This window comes from Apis cerana, linkage group LG7, assembly GCF_029169275.1.
Source record: "Apis cerana isolate GH-2021 linkage group LG7, AcerK_1.0, whole genome shotgun sequence".
NCBI lineage: Eukaryota > Metazoa > Arthropoda > Insecta > Hymenoptera > Apidae > Apis > Apis cerana.
In genome coordinates, this window is record NC_083858.1 from 9689355 (window position 1) to 9703790 (window position 14436).

Sequence of the window (14436 nt, forward strand, 5' to 3'; positions counted from 1 at the left end):
TAGTTGATGAAACAGTACTTGAAAGATGAAATTCAAGTTTTGAATTTTGATGAAATGAAAGAACAAAAAAGAGCAAAATCGTTTTCACGAAGAATCCTTTTCTCGGGACGACCATCGAACACTTAACGCTGTATATCAGTTATTCAACTTTTACTTTTTCGTTGGCGAAACTCGAACAATGAAACGAACGCCGCGACAACGACATTGGCTATCAGATAAGAAGCAAAGAACTTTATTACACCGCGTTATGAATCGGCCCTCCCGCGAAAAATAAACAATAGACACGCGTTGTTCGAGAAAGGTTATCGCCGCTGTAAGAACACAATACGAGGCATCAGATAAGATGCACGAGACGCTGCCGTATGATCCCTGATTATCATACATCTCGAGGAAGATTTGCCATCTTCATCGAGGATCAGCCTACGGATTCCTCTCTCTATCGTTCCTGGAACGAGATGATATTTTGCTCTCGACTGATCGATCTGAAACTCGTGGAAATTGATTCGTTGTCTCAAACGTTACGCATGTATGTATAGAATTTTATTTCATCTATTAACAATTGTTCTTGGACACCGATTTGATTCGAGGAAATTTTTTTTACGTTTCAATTTTATCTTTTTACACAACTTTGTGTGAATTTAGAAATCCAGGATTCAGGTTTTAATTTAACGGGAATTAGGGGAAACGATTCTGATTAAATCAACGGAATCATCAATCTGGAAGAAGATTGAATTCGATTGTCTATGAGTGAATCAACCAGAATTCGATCGAATCAAAATAATTTCGCAACTGCGAATAGTAGCGCGCCATTAATTCAAAATCAAACACCCAACTCCCTTCCCAGCGGAAATGAATAATGAATGCATGCAACATTTCCATGTATCTTCTGTCTATGATTATTATCGTTACGAGAATACAATACACGGGTATCTGATAAAGTTCTGGTTACGTGGGCGAGGTCCGTGATATTTGATTATTATACACCTTATCGAAGATTTAATATCTTCTCCCGTTTATCGTCAATCAATCGATTTATCACGATTCATTTATTCAAGGGAATTTATCGAGAAATTTTCCCTCCTTGCAAAATTCCTCCATCGGATATTTGTACTTTTGCAATCGAGGACAAATATCTTGCGACTTTTAATTATTTCAAAGTGAGTAAAAAGAATCGTCTGCAAAGTTAAATATTTAACGTTAATTAGAAAAAAAATGTGTATTTCCACGTAATAAATTTCATCTCTTTGCCAAATGAACAATAAAGCATACAATTTATTTTTATAACTTATTATATATATATAAATAATCTTGTTTTTTTTTTATCAACATATCTAACTCTAACTCGCACAATGTATAGAATTTTTTTCTTAACTTAATCTTTACGTTATCGTATTAATCTCATGCTTCAATTATAATCATTTACACGGAAAGGATCAATTTCATCGAATCTTTCCTTCCACGTCTCACGTGCTTACGTGATTTCCGCGAAATATACACGATTAATTATTTCACAGAAGGGCACGGATCGTTTGAACGAAACGAAGAGGGCGGGGGGGGAGGGGGAGAATGAAACGGAATCGCATATTCGAAAAATGATAATCATATGACGAAACGGTATCGCAAAATGCATCTGTATGCAGTTGCTATTCCAGTCGCCATTGAATTTTTTATGGGATATGAAATAATTCTTCAAAATGATGCAATGAAAATAACGCCGTGGGCGAGTATGCCTCGGTAGCCATTCGCTTTCAAACCGTCGATGAAAAATTTTAATTGAAATTTGCCCGAGGATAATTTGCAAATGGCCGAATAATGAGCTTGTCAATCGGGACTTGATGTTGCTTCTTTGAGCAGACGAACAGAATTCATAATAAAATATGTCGTTTATATATGTAATTTTACAGTAAGAGTAATGTCCGTTTATATATGTATTTTTTTTTTCACTGCAATCTTTTTTTGTTTTAACGTTAGATGACATTTCGTTGGATGACGCTTTAATAAATATTTATATTTATTAAAATTTAATTATTTCTTCGTGAATCACAATTTATTTTAAATTACGAACCATCGAAATTGAAATAAGACGGCAAAATTTTTAGAATATTCTCTCATTTTATATTTACTTAAAAATTTAACGACCATATTAAAAAATTGAAGATAGAAACGAAACCAGAGAACGTGTCTACAAACTTCTCGAATTCTTTTTCCAGCTCATCATTATTAAAATGATTGAATCTAATCTCTCTTTTAATAATGAACATTATCGCGTCCCCCCTGTTTCGTTTTCGAAATCGCGGTTTTCGATAAAGAGAGATCCATAACCAAGGTTTCCACCATCTAATTACCCACGAACAATCGTGTGAAACACGAACACATTGGAAAGCACAACGTTGGGTTTACGTCACGATGACATTAAGGAGATGTATGCGCTTACACGTGGCTCACAGTTAAGAGAACGAACGCGATCGCTCGTTATGCATCGAATAATTCAAATCTTCTCTTCCCCCATACGTAATTATGTTTTCTGCCTTCGAGTTGACCCTTCATCGCGCAAAATGCCGCGAGAAATCGTAACGGGCCGTGGACCCACGTCCACGTGCATCTCTAGCGATCCATCACTATCCACGATGATCACGGAGTTATGCGAAGGACGTTGATTCGCCATTAGACAGGCCATATCGCGCGCTTTCCGTTATTCTATCTCGCCTGGTCATCGAGATTTAACCGGACTTGGATCACGAGGATGCGCTTTTGCAATCGTATCGTATCGTGTTTCGAGAAATGATTTGGAAAGAAAATTTGTTTTTTTTTTTTTTGATTTTTAAAGTGTATGAAAGCTTCAGTATATTGAGACTCTCGAGATTATTTTTTGAAAGTACTGAGAATAATTCTTATATCTATTATTCACTCGTATCGTTAGGATTAGAGTTTTCAGATGATCAAGATAAATTTGAATATGAATATTGCGAATTGTATAAAGAGCAAATATAAAAATTTGATAAATTAAAAATCCTTTATTATTCGAGAATTCGTTAAGAAGAATAAAAAGAGAGGCTTAGACTCTGTAAATTTTAGATAAAATAATTTAATCAATTTTTAATGAATTTTGTTTATGTTTGACCAAAAATAATTCGTGTTAAAATTATTTTACAATGGATCAAAATGTTTGGATTTTATGACAGGCGGTGTATCTGTTGTGTAGATATTTTGGCTGGCAGAATTAAGATGGAAATACGATGTAAACAGGACACTGCTGAAATAACACGGTTAAATGCGCAATTCAGCCAGGGGGAAAATAAAATTCCGATGTCACTGACTTTTTCTTCTTTTTCTTCCTATTCTTTTTTACTCTTATATTTTCCTCTTTTGTTCCTCCCCCCTCCGTGTCTGTGTCATTTTTCTGCTTGTTCCATTTTCCTTATTCTCGTTGCAGTTTATTCCTTCTCTAATTGCTACCTCGAATTCCTCCCCTTTTCTCTTATACTATTTATCCACAATTAATTGAAATTATATTCAATTAATTTCGTACGTAAATATATACTTCTGAAATTGAAACGTAATAGTTTGTTTTTAAAGATTAAATAAAACTGTCTAAAATAATAAACGATATACAATATACAAGGAAACATAGTACACTAATAAATAACATAATATACTAAAGTTTTGATTGTTATCTTTGCTTCTAAATTAATATATATATATTTTCGTTTTTAGAAAAAATTTTCATTGTTGTCTGTGGAAAAATAATATTTACCCAATCGAATAAATATATTAAGCACTGATGAGTTAATGGTCATGGTGGCGCTAGTGTCGCCATAGTATTAAAACCAGGATCATCGAATAAATTTCCTTCTATAATTTATACTTACATACAGAAACATCTTTTTCTCTCGTTCTATCAGCCTATTTCGCTCATAAACCGATATCGATCGATCCAAATATCGACTCGCTCGAATCGCAAAGAGAGTTTTGTGAAAAGGTGACAATTCTTGTCCTCGGCGCGTCCTCATCGACGTGACGCCGAAATGGAAGAGGTTTGGAGCGGGATCCTCTCGCAGCGGTGTTCCATGATACCTTAACGTTTGATTTATGCCCCGTTCGCTTAAACTCCGAACGACAGGATAAAGGGGCGAGGAAAAGGGATACCTGCTGCCTACTCTGCCATTGTCCGATGATTTACGCCCGTCCTATTATCGTGCCAAGATTTCTGGCAACGTTGTCTCCGCTCCTCGTCCTCGTGGTGGGTACGAAACCACGAGACCATAACGGCGAAGGACGAAGAGAAGAGTTGGGGAGCGGAGGAAGAAGGGGGGGAGGAAGGGTTTATGGGTGAAATCGCCGCGAGAAAGCAAGCCGCTTGTTGAGTGATTATGACTTTAAATGGACTCTAAAGAGGTCCTAATGGCGTAATTATACCGGGCAGGCTTCATGGAAATTACGTTTAAATACGTATGCGGAACGCCTTCTGGTTTTCACGACGTTTTCACTTGGTTTGCAGCTGTCCTTTTGACTTGTCCGTTCCTTGCAACTTATATTTCGCCTTTTCCTCTTTTTTTTTATTTATTTTTTAATTTATCGATAATTGGCAAATAGGATTAACCAGTAATTAATATTTTTTTTACAGATGGGATATTTGGAACTGAAAGGAAGTTACCAGTTCTTGAAATTTTAGATTTTTAAACTTATCTTAAGAGGAAGATGAAACGAGAAAATTTAATTTTTTGAGAGAATTATTATTATTAATTTGGGAATGAATGGAGGAATTTTAGAAATAAAAATGTTAAGAATAAATTTTAAAATTTTTTAAAATTTCGAGACTTTCTAAAATATCTTTATTTTTCTTTTTCCTTCTATAAAATTTACATTTCGACCCATCCTAGTATTTTTCGTATTGATGGTTTTATTAAATAGCAAATCATTAATTTCAATTATTTCCAATTCTACTGTTAAGCAATGTATTGATTGCGAGTTTAGCTTGATTACACTCATATCCAATATACAATATACTATTGGATGGTGTCAAGTCGCTTTGATCCTCTATAATTATGCGACACAAATCCACTATATCAATTAAGGATTAAACCAGTCACGACATGATTTAGATGTCGCCGATATCTCGGCACATTTATGTTTAAATTAATTTCGTTTCAATCTTTACTCTATTTATATTATTCTGTTTCACTTTTAAGCTTTTTTTTCGGATAAATTTTAAGTGTATTCGCGTGTCGAATATTCGGTTCGTTGTATTTCGCGATAGATGGGGGTTTCAGGGTTAGAAAGATGGGCGATGCTCGTCGAAGGGAATCCAAAAAAAAAAAAAATGGTGATTTCTCATTCTGACAGAGTTGATTTGTGGAGATTGAAGAGTATTATGCAGTTTTATGCCCTGCAACTTTTCCTCGATGCCCCCGTATGTTCCTATCCTAGTGTTTTCCATTTATTTATGTCGCCCTTTATGCGACGGACGATCTGTTTCTATTATTGAATGTTATATCTGTATGCAACGTTAACTCAGGGAAGTGTATTTGCGCCATTCAAAAGCTAAATTGATCGGCTCCATCAATACTAATCATTCGATTTCTAAAAACCGATACATATATATATACTAATATTAAAAAATTCAAACGTTTTCGAAATATTCAAGCATTAAAATTACATTAATTCCAAATTCCAAAGTTTCAACGTTATTTCATCATACTCTCGTTACGATTAAAAGCATTAATCCCGAACATTAACTTGAACTTTGTTCAAATTTCGTAAAATCAATTCTTTCCAATATATATCCAGTATAAAAACGATATTAATAGTTAAACGCAGTTATTGATTCCTATATTTTATTAAAAATCATCTCTTCATCCCATAATCATTCCTTCCATCAAAAAACAATATTTCCCCGCACTTTCACTCGCGAATCTGATACAAATTTGTCGACGAAATGAAGAACAAGACGATCGAATTGTCGAAGAGAGGAGAGAAAGAGAGAGGGAAAGAGAGAGAGAGAGAAGAAAAAACATCTCTTGACCAAGGGGTACATTCGAAACGGATTACCGGGGTGCTGATGGGGGTGTCCCGCGTCGAGCAAGGGGCGCGGGGTGCAAGAAAACAGAGAGGACGTTGAACGAAGAGGAACGAGCGCGAAAATATAGCGCGATCCCTTTCATTTCGGTTTTAATGGAAAAAGGTGAAAATTAAAATCCGCAAAATGAAAATGGGCGGGTGAACGGAGAGGGAAGAGGGAAGGATCGAAAAACGCGCGGCCACTGCGAGGGATCGATGGATAAAACGGGTGGAAAAGCTGGTGGACGAGGCTGAACCGAATTATTCGAGGAGTGACGTAGCCTGAAACGAGATGGAAATGGCAAGGAAACAAGATGGAAATGGAGAAGGATGGAGGAAGAGAGAGAGAGAGTGAGCTCGTTCGTTAATTGGCGGCGCTAATTAGTGGCGAGGCGTCGTCTCGAAAGCCCATTCTCGTACACCTGTATTACGGTTTATACGGTGCAACAAACGAACGAACGAAATTTCGCGTCCTCCTGTACAGGGTGGCCCGTTATTCGTGAAACGGTAGCTGGCCAAGAGACGAATATTAGAATATTAGAATTTTTCATCATTTCAATTATATAACTACGAGTTAGACAGTATACAATATTTTCGAAAATTATTTTTAAACAAAATATAAATATTTAACCCATAGAATTGTATTGTGTTATCTATAATTAAATATTTTACGAATAACGAAACCTCGAATGGAAAAATTTAATTCTCTCTCTCTCTCTCCGTCGTTTCTTTTTCAAGGAATTCTATTCCCAATCTAATTGAACCACGAATAACCCTACAGAATTATATCTTAATTATAATTACACGCTTTCCGAGTTCGATTTACTCGGGATCGAGTGAAAAGAAGAATCTAATTCTCTTTGTTTGTCACAGGAGGAATCCCTGTCTAACTGCACCCGCGGATAACAGGACACCCTGTATATTCACGTGTAATCCCAAGGCAGGCAGCGGTAACAGTGCACGGATATTACGGCATTCGTAAACGAGCATTCAAAAAACGTTGTTGCGCGATGGATCCACGGATAATTAGTCGTTCGAACGTTTCTCGTCTTTCACCTCGTTTCTTTCTCGTTTCCTGTTTCCCCGCGACGAGACGATGATCGCTCGGGTAATTAGTTTTGCGCGGTGAAAAGAAAGGGAAAGGAGAACGAAAAGGAATCATAGAAGGTGAGAGAAAAGAGAGAGAGGGAGAGAGAGAGATCGGGATCTCGCGACACCCAATGCTCCGCGGCCGTAGGCTTTATCGTCGACCCATCGTCATCCATGATTAATTAGTATTAATTAATTAACGGAGCGGCTTCGATCGGGCCCTCGGTGTATGCAAATGACTATGCCACGATCTCTGCCACGGTCTCGTTCAATTATTTAAAAACGCTGATGGAACGAAACGGTGGTGGGAAAACGGAGCGCCAGATTTTCCCTCATCTTCTCTCTCTTTCTTGCTTCTTCTGATTTATTCTTGCTTCGTTTTCGGGGATAATTGATGATTTTTGTCGAGAGTTGTGTGTTGTTTTAATTGTTTAGGTAGAGTGGAATTTGATTTTGGAGGAATTGGGAGGTGATTAGGGATGATTAATTGTGTTTGGCTTAATGGATCCGGGGTTTGATTTGATTCGAGACTGTAAGATTAAGATTATAAGTGGTGGATTGTTCAACTGGTGATGTTCAAACGATAATTTCGATTAAAGAATTTGGAATCCGGAAGCTAGAAAATTTTGTGCAATTTTTTAATTAAAAATATCTGCAAATGCGAGAAAGATTATTATTGATATTTCAAGTTGATTCTAGATTAAAAAAATGAAAATTATAAAAATATGCTACTTGTTTTAAACATGTATACGAAGTTAATTAAAAAATGAAATTATTAGCAAGAAATTCTGGAGCAAAGATTTCCATTTACAAATATGTACGAATAAAATATTTTAAATGTATTTGTTTTTCATTTCTGAAAAACAATTTCGCATTGGAACTTGTTTCATTATGCAGCTATTCCAAATTATATTGATTTAGTAAATACATATTTGCATGTCTAAAATTTGATGTTTAAATTAATGATATATACCGTATGCCGTTAAGTGATGAAGGTATGATAAATTGACTTTGATTTGATGGGTCTAAATGAGGCTCAGGTTTATTTGCAGAAGTAATGTTTAACTTGAGATTTAATTGACAGACTTCATATATACATTGAAAGGTATATATACCGGGTTCGTACCTGTTTTAGACATGTTCTTAATGACGTATGAGTATATATTCTAAGTATGCCTACTCGTATTCCCTCAATATTTCTAAGTGCTACTATTTTAAAAATTATATTCGACAAGCGTTAATGATATATCTGAAATAAGATAGATTTTCATTCAATTTATCCCTTTTTAAAAAACGACGTTTCATCGAAATTTTTAATCAATCACACAATAATAATAAATAATCTTCATTTGTTAAAAACTATTTTAATCTCTTCCTGTTCCAGGTAAGCCTTCCAGAAGAACCGATCATGGAGCACGCCATCTGATCAATATCTGTTTAAGACTATTTCTTCTTCGTTCGAAAAAGGGGTAAATTATAACAACTTTTCAATTTACAAACTCACTTCACTTTTCAATACCTATACTTCTTCTTATACCACCAGAAGAATGATTAAAAAAAAAAAGAAAAAACGAAACGTCGATAAATACGTCAAACACGACTCTCGTTCTCGAGATCACAAACGGACAAAGCTGCCTTTTCCGCTCGCCCGGCGAGATACTAGCGCGCAACGTCGTCGTGTGTCGGTCAGGTATTGGCCAATTGCGCGGCTGAATCGCGAACAGAGGGACGTGTTTGATTTAACGGAAGTCGATTAGCGGCGACCAGATGAATCACGATCGGCGGCCAGAAACAACACGTGTTGCTTGAAAGCAAATGTATGTTAGCGGCCGATCGGTCGCCGTGCTTTTTCCTCTGCGAGCGGCGAGCGGGGCGAGAAAGAAGGCAGAGAAAAGTAATCACGGGTGTACACGGAGGGAGGAGGGGAGGGAAGGGGGCCCGACAATCGGGCCCGCGAACCAACTGAGTCATCGTCGCTCACGAACTCGCCTCCGGTTTTAATATATTTATCACGATGTCGAGCAAAGGTCGCCTCGCCGACAAAGTATGTCGGGTGACAAGGCGATCGAGATCCACGAGTGTGTTTCGATCCTCGACCCATTTCGATCGTGTTCGCTTTGTGGAAGATTCGTGCATTTTGTTGTTGGCTTTTATTCGGGTGTTTTTGAAATGGATTGAATGGAGGAGAATTTTTATTCGTATTATTTCTTTAGGATTAAGTTTCTTCAAATTTTTAATATCATTTTCATTCGATGTATCTGTTATTCCAACGTATGATCGTGCTGGTTATATTATAAAATTTTATTTCTATTTGCGCGTAAAAATAATGATTGTTTAAAGATCGATCGATAGGATTGTAAAAAAGGAGAATTTTATTTTATTTGTTTAAAAAATCGTGCAAGAAATATAATTGTATATGGATTTACAAAATTGATCGAATAGAACGAAGATATCAAAAAGGATGGTGTTTGTTTCAATTGAAATTTAAATCCCTAGCTAAGATTGCTTGTTAATTCCCTTCAGACAGGGAAATATGCATTAGGAAAGGCGATTCTATTCAAATGGATCGACGATTAGCCATGGAACTCGCGGGAAACAGCGATTTCGTAATAACGACTGAAACCCTTTAATAGCAACAGCAGCCGCAGAATTAGCGATAATATGCAGATGGTCTAGCATCCGGATTAGTAGAATAATCGAATGGAAGATGTACGTACACAAACTATAACATCGAATTCTAAATCCTATATACTACACAATATATCCAAAAACTTGTATGATAAATTGTTTTAATAATTTCGAATAATGTTTAAAAAATTCAAAAGTGATTTCTCAATAAAGAGTCGAAGAGTGAGCAGGTAGAGATAATAAATAAAGAAATAGATAAATATAACACATATTGCTACAGCTAGTTACGATAACGTGGCGCTAGTGTCGCCTCACCGATCGCCATACCACTTACAGTTCAATTCTTGACAGCTCGATGTCTCTTTCCCTTTTTTCATCATCACAAACCACAAATGGGACATATTTAAACGCGTTCACAAAACGCGTAAGAAGAATATTAAAAAAAAATAATAATAAAAATAATTCTCTTTATTCTCACGGTTAATTAGACATCTCTCAAGACCATATCTCAAGACCAGGTGACAAGGTTCTCGGAAAGCTGCCACGTGGCAATCCGCTGTAAGGCAAGAATTCCTCCTTTTATTTTCTTCTTCTTCTTCCTCTTCTTCTTCTTCTTCTTCTTCTTCTTCCCAGCAAAAGCGATGCGATATCGGGAGAGAGTACTCGAGGTATTATTAAATATGCTGTAACGACTCGTTTGAATTATGAGGTACAAGCCGCGAATTGGAAGCGTGTGATCTATCGACGGTAAATAAAGAAATAAATACGAAGGAGGCTGAACAACGATATCGCGATCGATGATCTGCTATATATCCAGGTGCCTCGGTTAAACCAGAACGGGTCCGTTTCTTTTAAATATCGAGTAAACCGCTATCTCTCTCTCTCTCTCTCTCTTTTTTCTCTCTTTTTCTGCGCGCGTTTCGATCGTTGTAACCTGCCTCCTGGGCTTGCGTTCGGCTGTTCCCTATTGTGATCCTGGCCCCACTCCCGCGATAACTGGACGTTTAATGAACATTAAGATAACGATTGAAAATAAAGATACCGTGAGAGCAAGAGTACGATACAACGGGTATACTATCGAGCAAAATTATGGCGTCGCGTTGTTCAATTTGAAGTTGACAATTTAAAAATCGATATTTCGAAATGTAAATTATGAGGTGGTATTTCACGAATTAAAATTTTATTACAGCGAAAATCAATTTATACGAATATTTGGTTAAAAGTAATTCAGTGTATTTTATAAATTATCAATATATCAAGTTATCATTTTACGTGTTTGATTGTAGCAGAGATTCATACAGGTAATTGAAATAAGGTTCAAATAAATGAAGACTTGCTATTAGCATCTGATTATTTGCGCTCTATTTAAGTTTCTATTATCTCAACTGCTCCAATTACATTCCTTTATAACATAATTGCATTATTGTCAATCATTAATTCCTAGATTTGTATTATACTCTAATTATAACAGAACAACTTAGAAACGCAATTCTGTTCTCTTTTTCACCTTGTAGAATTCTCTAATCCGACTTTCTCTTACGTTTGATATTAAATTTTACGGAACAAGTTATTCCAAACTTTCGATCGGCAGCGTAGATTGTACGTAACGTACATACACACGGGATTGTTCGTTTCGAAGATACAACTCTAGATTTTGAGAGCGGGGAATGAGCACGAGTAATGCTGTTAACGAGTCACGGCTTCTTTTTTTTCCACGACCAGCTTGGGAAGCTGGGCTTTGGGAATTGGTGAGAGGAATATATGACATTTCGAAGGTGAACGAACAGGTGAAATAAGGTTAGCGGAATGTAGCGCCTCGTTTTTTAGAACATTTTCCTATTCTTTTTTCTTTCTTTTTCAAATAAGAAAAAGATATCTACTCTCCTTACTTATCGTAGAGAATAAGCAATCGCATAAATTCTTCCCTTACTTTGTTCAACGCAAATAAATAATTTTGCGTGATAAAAATAAAATAGAATAACGTTACTTTCAATCGCTGAAATACGTGCACCGGAAGGTTAAAATAAAACGATACCAAAATAATTAAACCACAATTAAATCCGTCTCATTAACACGCAAAAGAATTCGTCGTCACTCGAATCTCAACCTCGTCTCGCTCCTCCATCTATCGCAAAGATTCGCAAAATCACCCCCTCGATCCAACTGCTCGCACGATTTCATTTCGATCTCTCGAATAGAGAGCCACGCACGCGCACGCGCGCGCGCGAGAGAGAGGGGTGAGGACGCGTGGCGAACGGGTGGAAGCGCGAGGCACGCGAGGAAAATAACGGCGGGCCCTGCCTCGGAATAGAGATCTTCGGATCGGAAACAGAAGTCGACGGTGAGTTGGACGGATCGCGATCGATGATCTCTCCTTTCCCGGTGCCTCCGCCGGCCTCTGCAACACGTGTTGCTCACGGGTGTGTTGTTGCTGCTCGGCGGCTCGCCCCACGTGTGCGTGCACCACCGCATTTGCATATTATAACGATATCGATATGGCGGCACGTTAATACCGGTGTCGTGGCGCTCGCCGTATAAGCGGTGGCACACCTGCGCGGCATCCGGTGATTGTCCTCTCCTCGTCTTTCCTCTCTCTCTCTCTCTTTCTCTCTTTTTCTTTTTTTTTCCATCCGCACGTCTCTAATCTCGTCGACGATCCGGGGAGGCGAGCGCGATCGTCACGCTTCTCTGACGAGGCCGCCAGAGATTTGGACCGCGTGCTCGTTCGTTGCCCGCGTGGATTGGACTGTGGAGAGGTTTCTGGAAGGTGGAGGATTGTTAGAACGTTTAGAGAGGTAATTGCTGAGTGTTTTTTTTTTTTTTAAGTTAGATTGGAGTCTCTTCAGTGGAGGAAGATGATGTAATGGAGAGGGATCGTTTGTCATTATAGGAGTAGATATTTGTTTTTTAATGCAGTGTGTCTGAAATTTATTGAATATTATTATAACGGTGTTGGAATGGTGTAACTAAAAGGATTAATTCTTTGAGCGTGAATTTTCGTATATTGTTTTCATTCGAACGATACATTTTCTGTAATTTAAATGATGTATAAGTCTTGACAATAATCTTAATAAGAAAATTAAAAATTTTATCATGTTCGAGGATGTAATATGTATATTAATGATAATAGAAAAATAAATATATAGGATGTAATTTGGTTGGCACAAGGCGATGGCGATGGAGGATAGATCTTGGAGTATATGTAACGAGACGTAGTGATTATCTGTTGTGATAGATCGAATCCTCGGAATATATACATATACAGGGCGAATGTGATAACTTGACAAATACGTATTGGAATCTCTTCGATTTGATTTGCTCAAATATATAGCAGGGGATTCAATTACAAAGTCAATCACGAATGTCATCTAAGTAATCGCCTTAACTCTGTGCTCATTGTGCTTCACTTACGTGATCAGATTTGTAGATGTTAGATTATATATAATAGTATATAAATTATAACACAATTCCTAGCCAGACAATTTTTTTTCAACATTAACGTCGTTTTACATATTCCTTTTAAAGTGTTCGGAAATAAGAAAGAAACATTACATTTAACAACGTAATAAAAGTGAAACTTCAAATCTTTCCTGATTCTATAAAAATTAATTTTATAGAACATTCTTCATTTCGAGGAGAAGGAAATTAAAATCAAAATTTCTTCTTCGAAAAATACTCGTATGACATAAAAAAAAAAAAAACTCGAAGAATCCTCTTCACTCTCATAACGTCGTTTAAACGTTCAAACCCCTAACCGATTTTACGATTGGCCTCGAACATGAATGAAAACCCATCGAGTCGACGATTACGCGTAAAAAAATCGTATACCCCGTAACATGATCGACGCTTCCTAAACATGGTTCCCAGCGGGTCGTCGATCAGGGTGGCTCTTCCCAAGAGCCGAAGGGTTCGGTTAACCAAGCCTCTTTCGTATTTGGCCGAGCTCAGCGGGCGACCCGTTCACCGACAAAAGCCAAAATTGCGGAGCATTAGTCAAACATCGCCACGCCGTAAACCAAAACCAGCCGCCCGATTTCCCCTTCCCCAAAATTTTCGCTCGACTCGAATCCAAGAATCGTTCGTTTCTCTCTTTCTCTCTCCCTTTCGCCCTCGTCCGTTAGAATATCTGACCACCTGGTGGCAGAAAGAGACTGAGTATTATGAAGCTATCAATAATCGATATCCTTTCGTGCGTATACATCTTTGTATATTAGGCTGGAAGAAGAATCGAGAAATTATTAAAAAAAAAATTGCTTTTACAATGGATGATATGCAATATAATTTTCTTCTCTTTAGCTTTTGATCTAGGAAAAATTAGTCTCGCTCTATATTTCCACTAACAAGTGTTCGAAATACATCAGAGAAAAAGAAAAATTTCCAATTTCCTCGAGGAAACTCTTCGACTCCTTACCTCGCTCCTCGACGTGCTGGTCCTTACATCGTTTTACGATCTATATTACCCGGCCAATTTGCGCCTTACATTGTTCACGAGCGTCACGAGCGTGTAATTAACGCGCGTGTCGAGGCGTGGGTCGGAATATCATTAGCGGCCACGGGGTCTCTACGAATTGGAATAAATCCGACCGGTTGTCTTTCACCCCGGCTGGGCTTTCAGCCCGCGAAAAACGTGGAAAAGATTTATTTCGAATTCCAACCTCGTGG

General features: G+C 37.4%; 1 protein-coding gene and 2 long non-coding RNA genes across 3 annotated transcripts in view; 2 read left to right on the top strand and 1 right to left on the bottom strand.

Moving 5' to 3' along the window:
- LOC107999229 (UPF0489 protein C5orf22 homolog) overlaps positions 1-14436 on the top strand; it is a 761052-nt gene that overhangs the window by 349952 nt on the left and 396664 nt on the right. The window lies entirely within an intron of this gene.
- LOC133666423 (uncharacterized) overlaps positions 1-14436 on the bottom strand; it is a 99153-nt gene that overhangs the window by 19969 nt on the left and 64748 nt on the right. The window lies entirely within an intron of this gene.
- Positions 7117-8770, top strand: LOC133666424 (uncharacterized). Its single transcript, XR_009830553.1, has 2 exons — positions 7117-7224; positions 8531-8770. It is a non-coding gene; the product is annotated as an uncharacterized LOC133666424 (long non-coding RNA).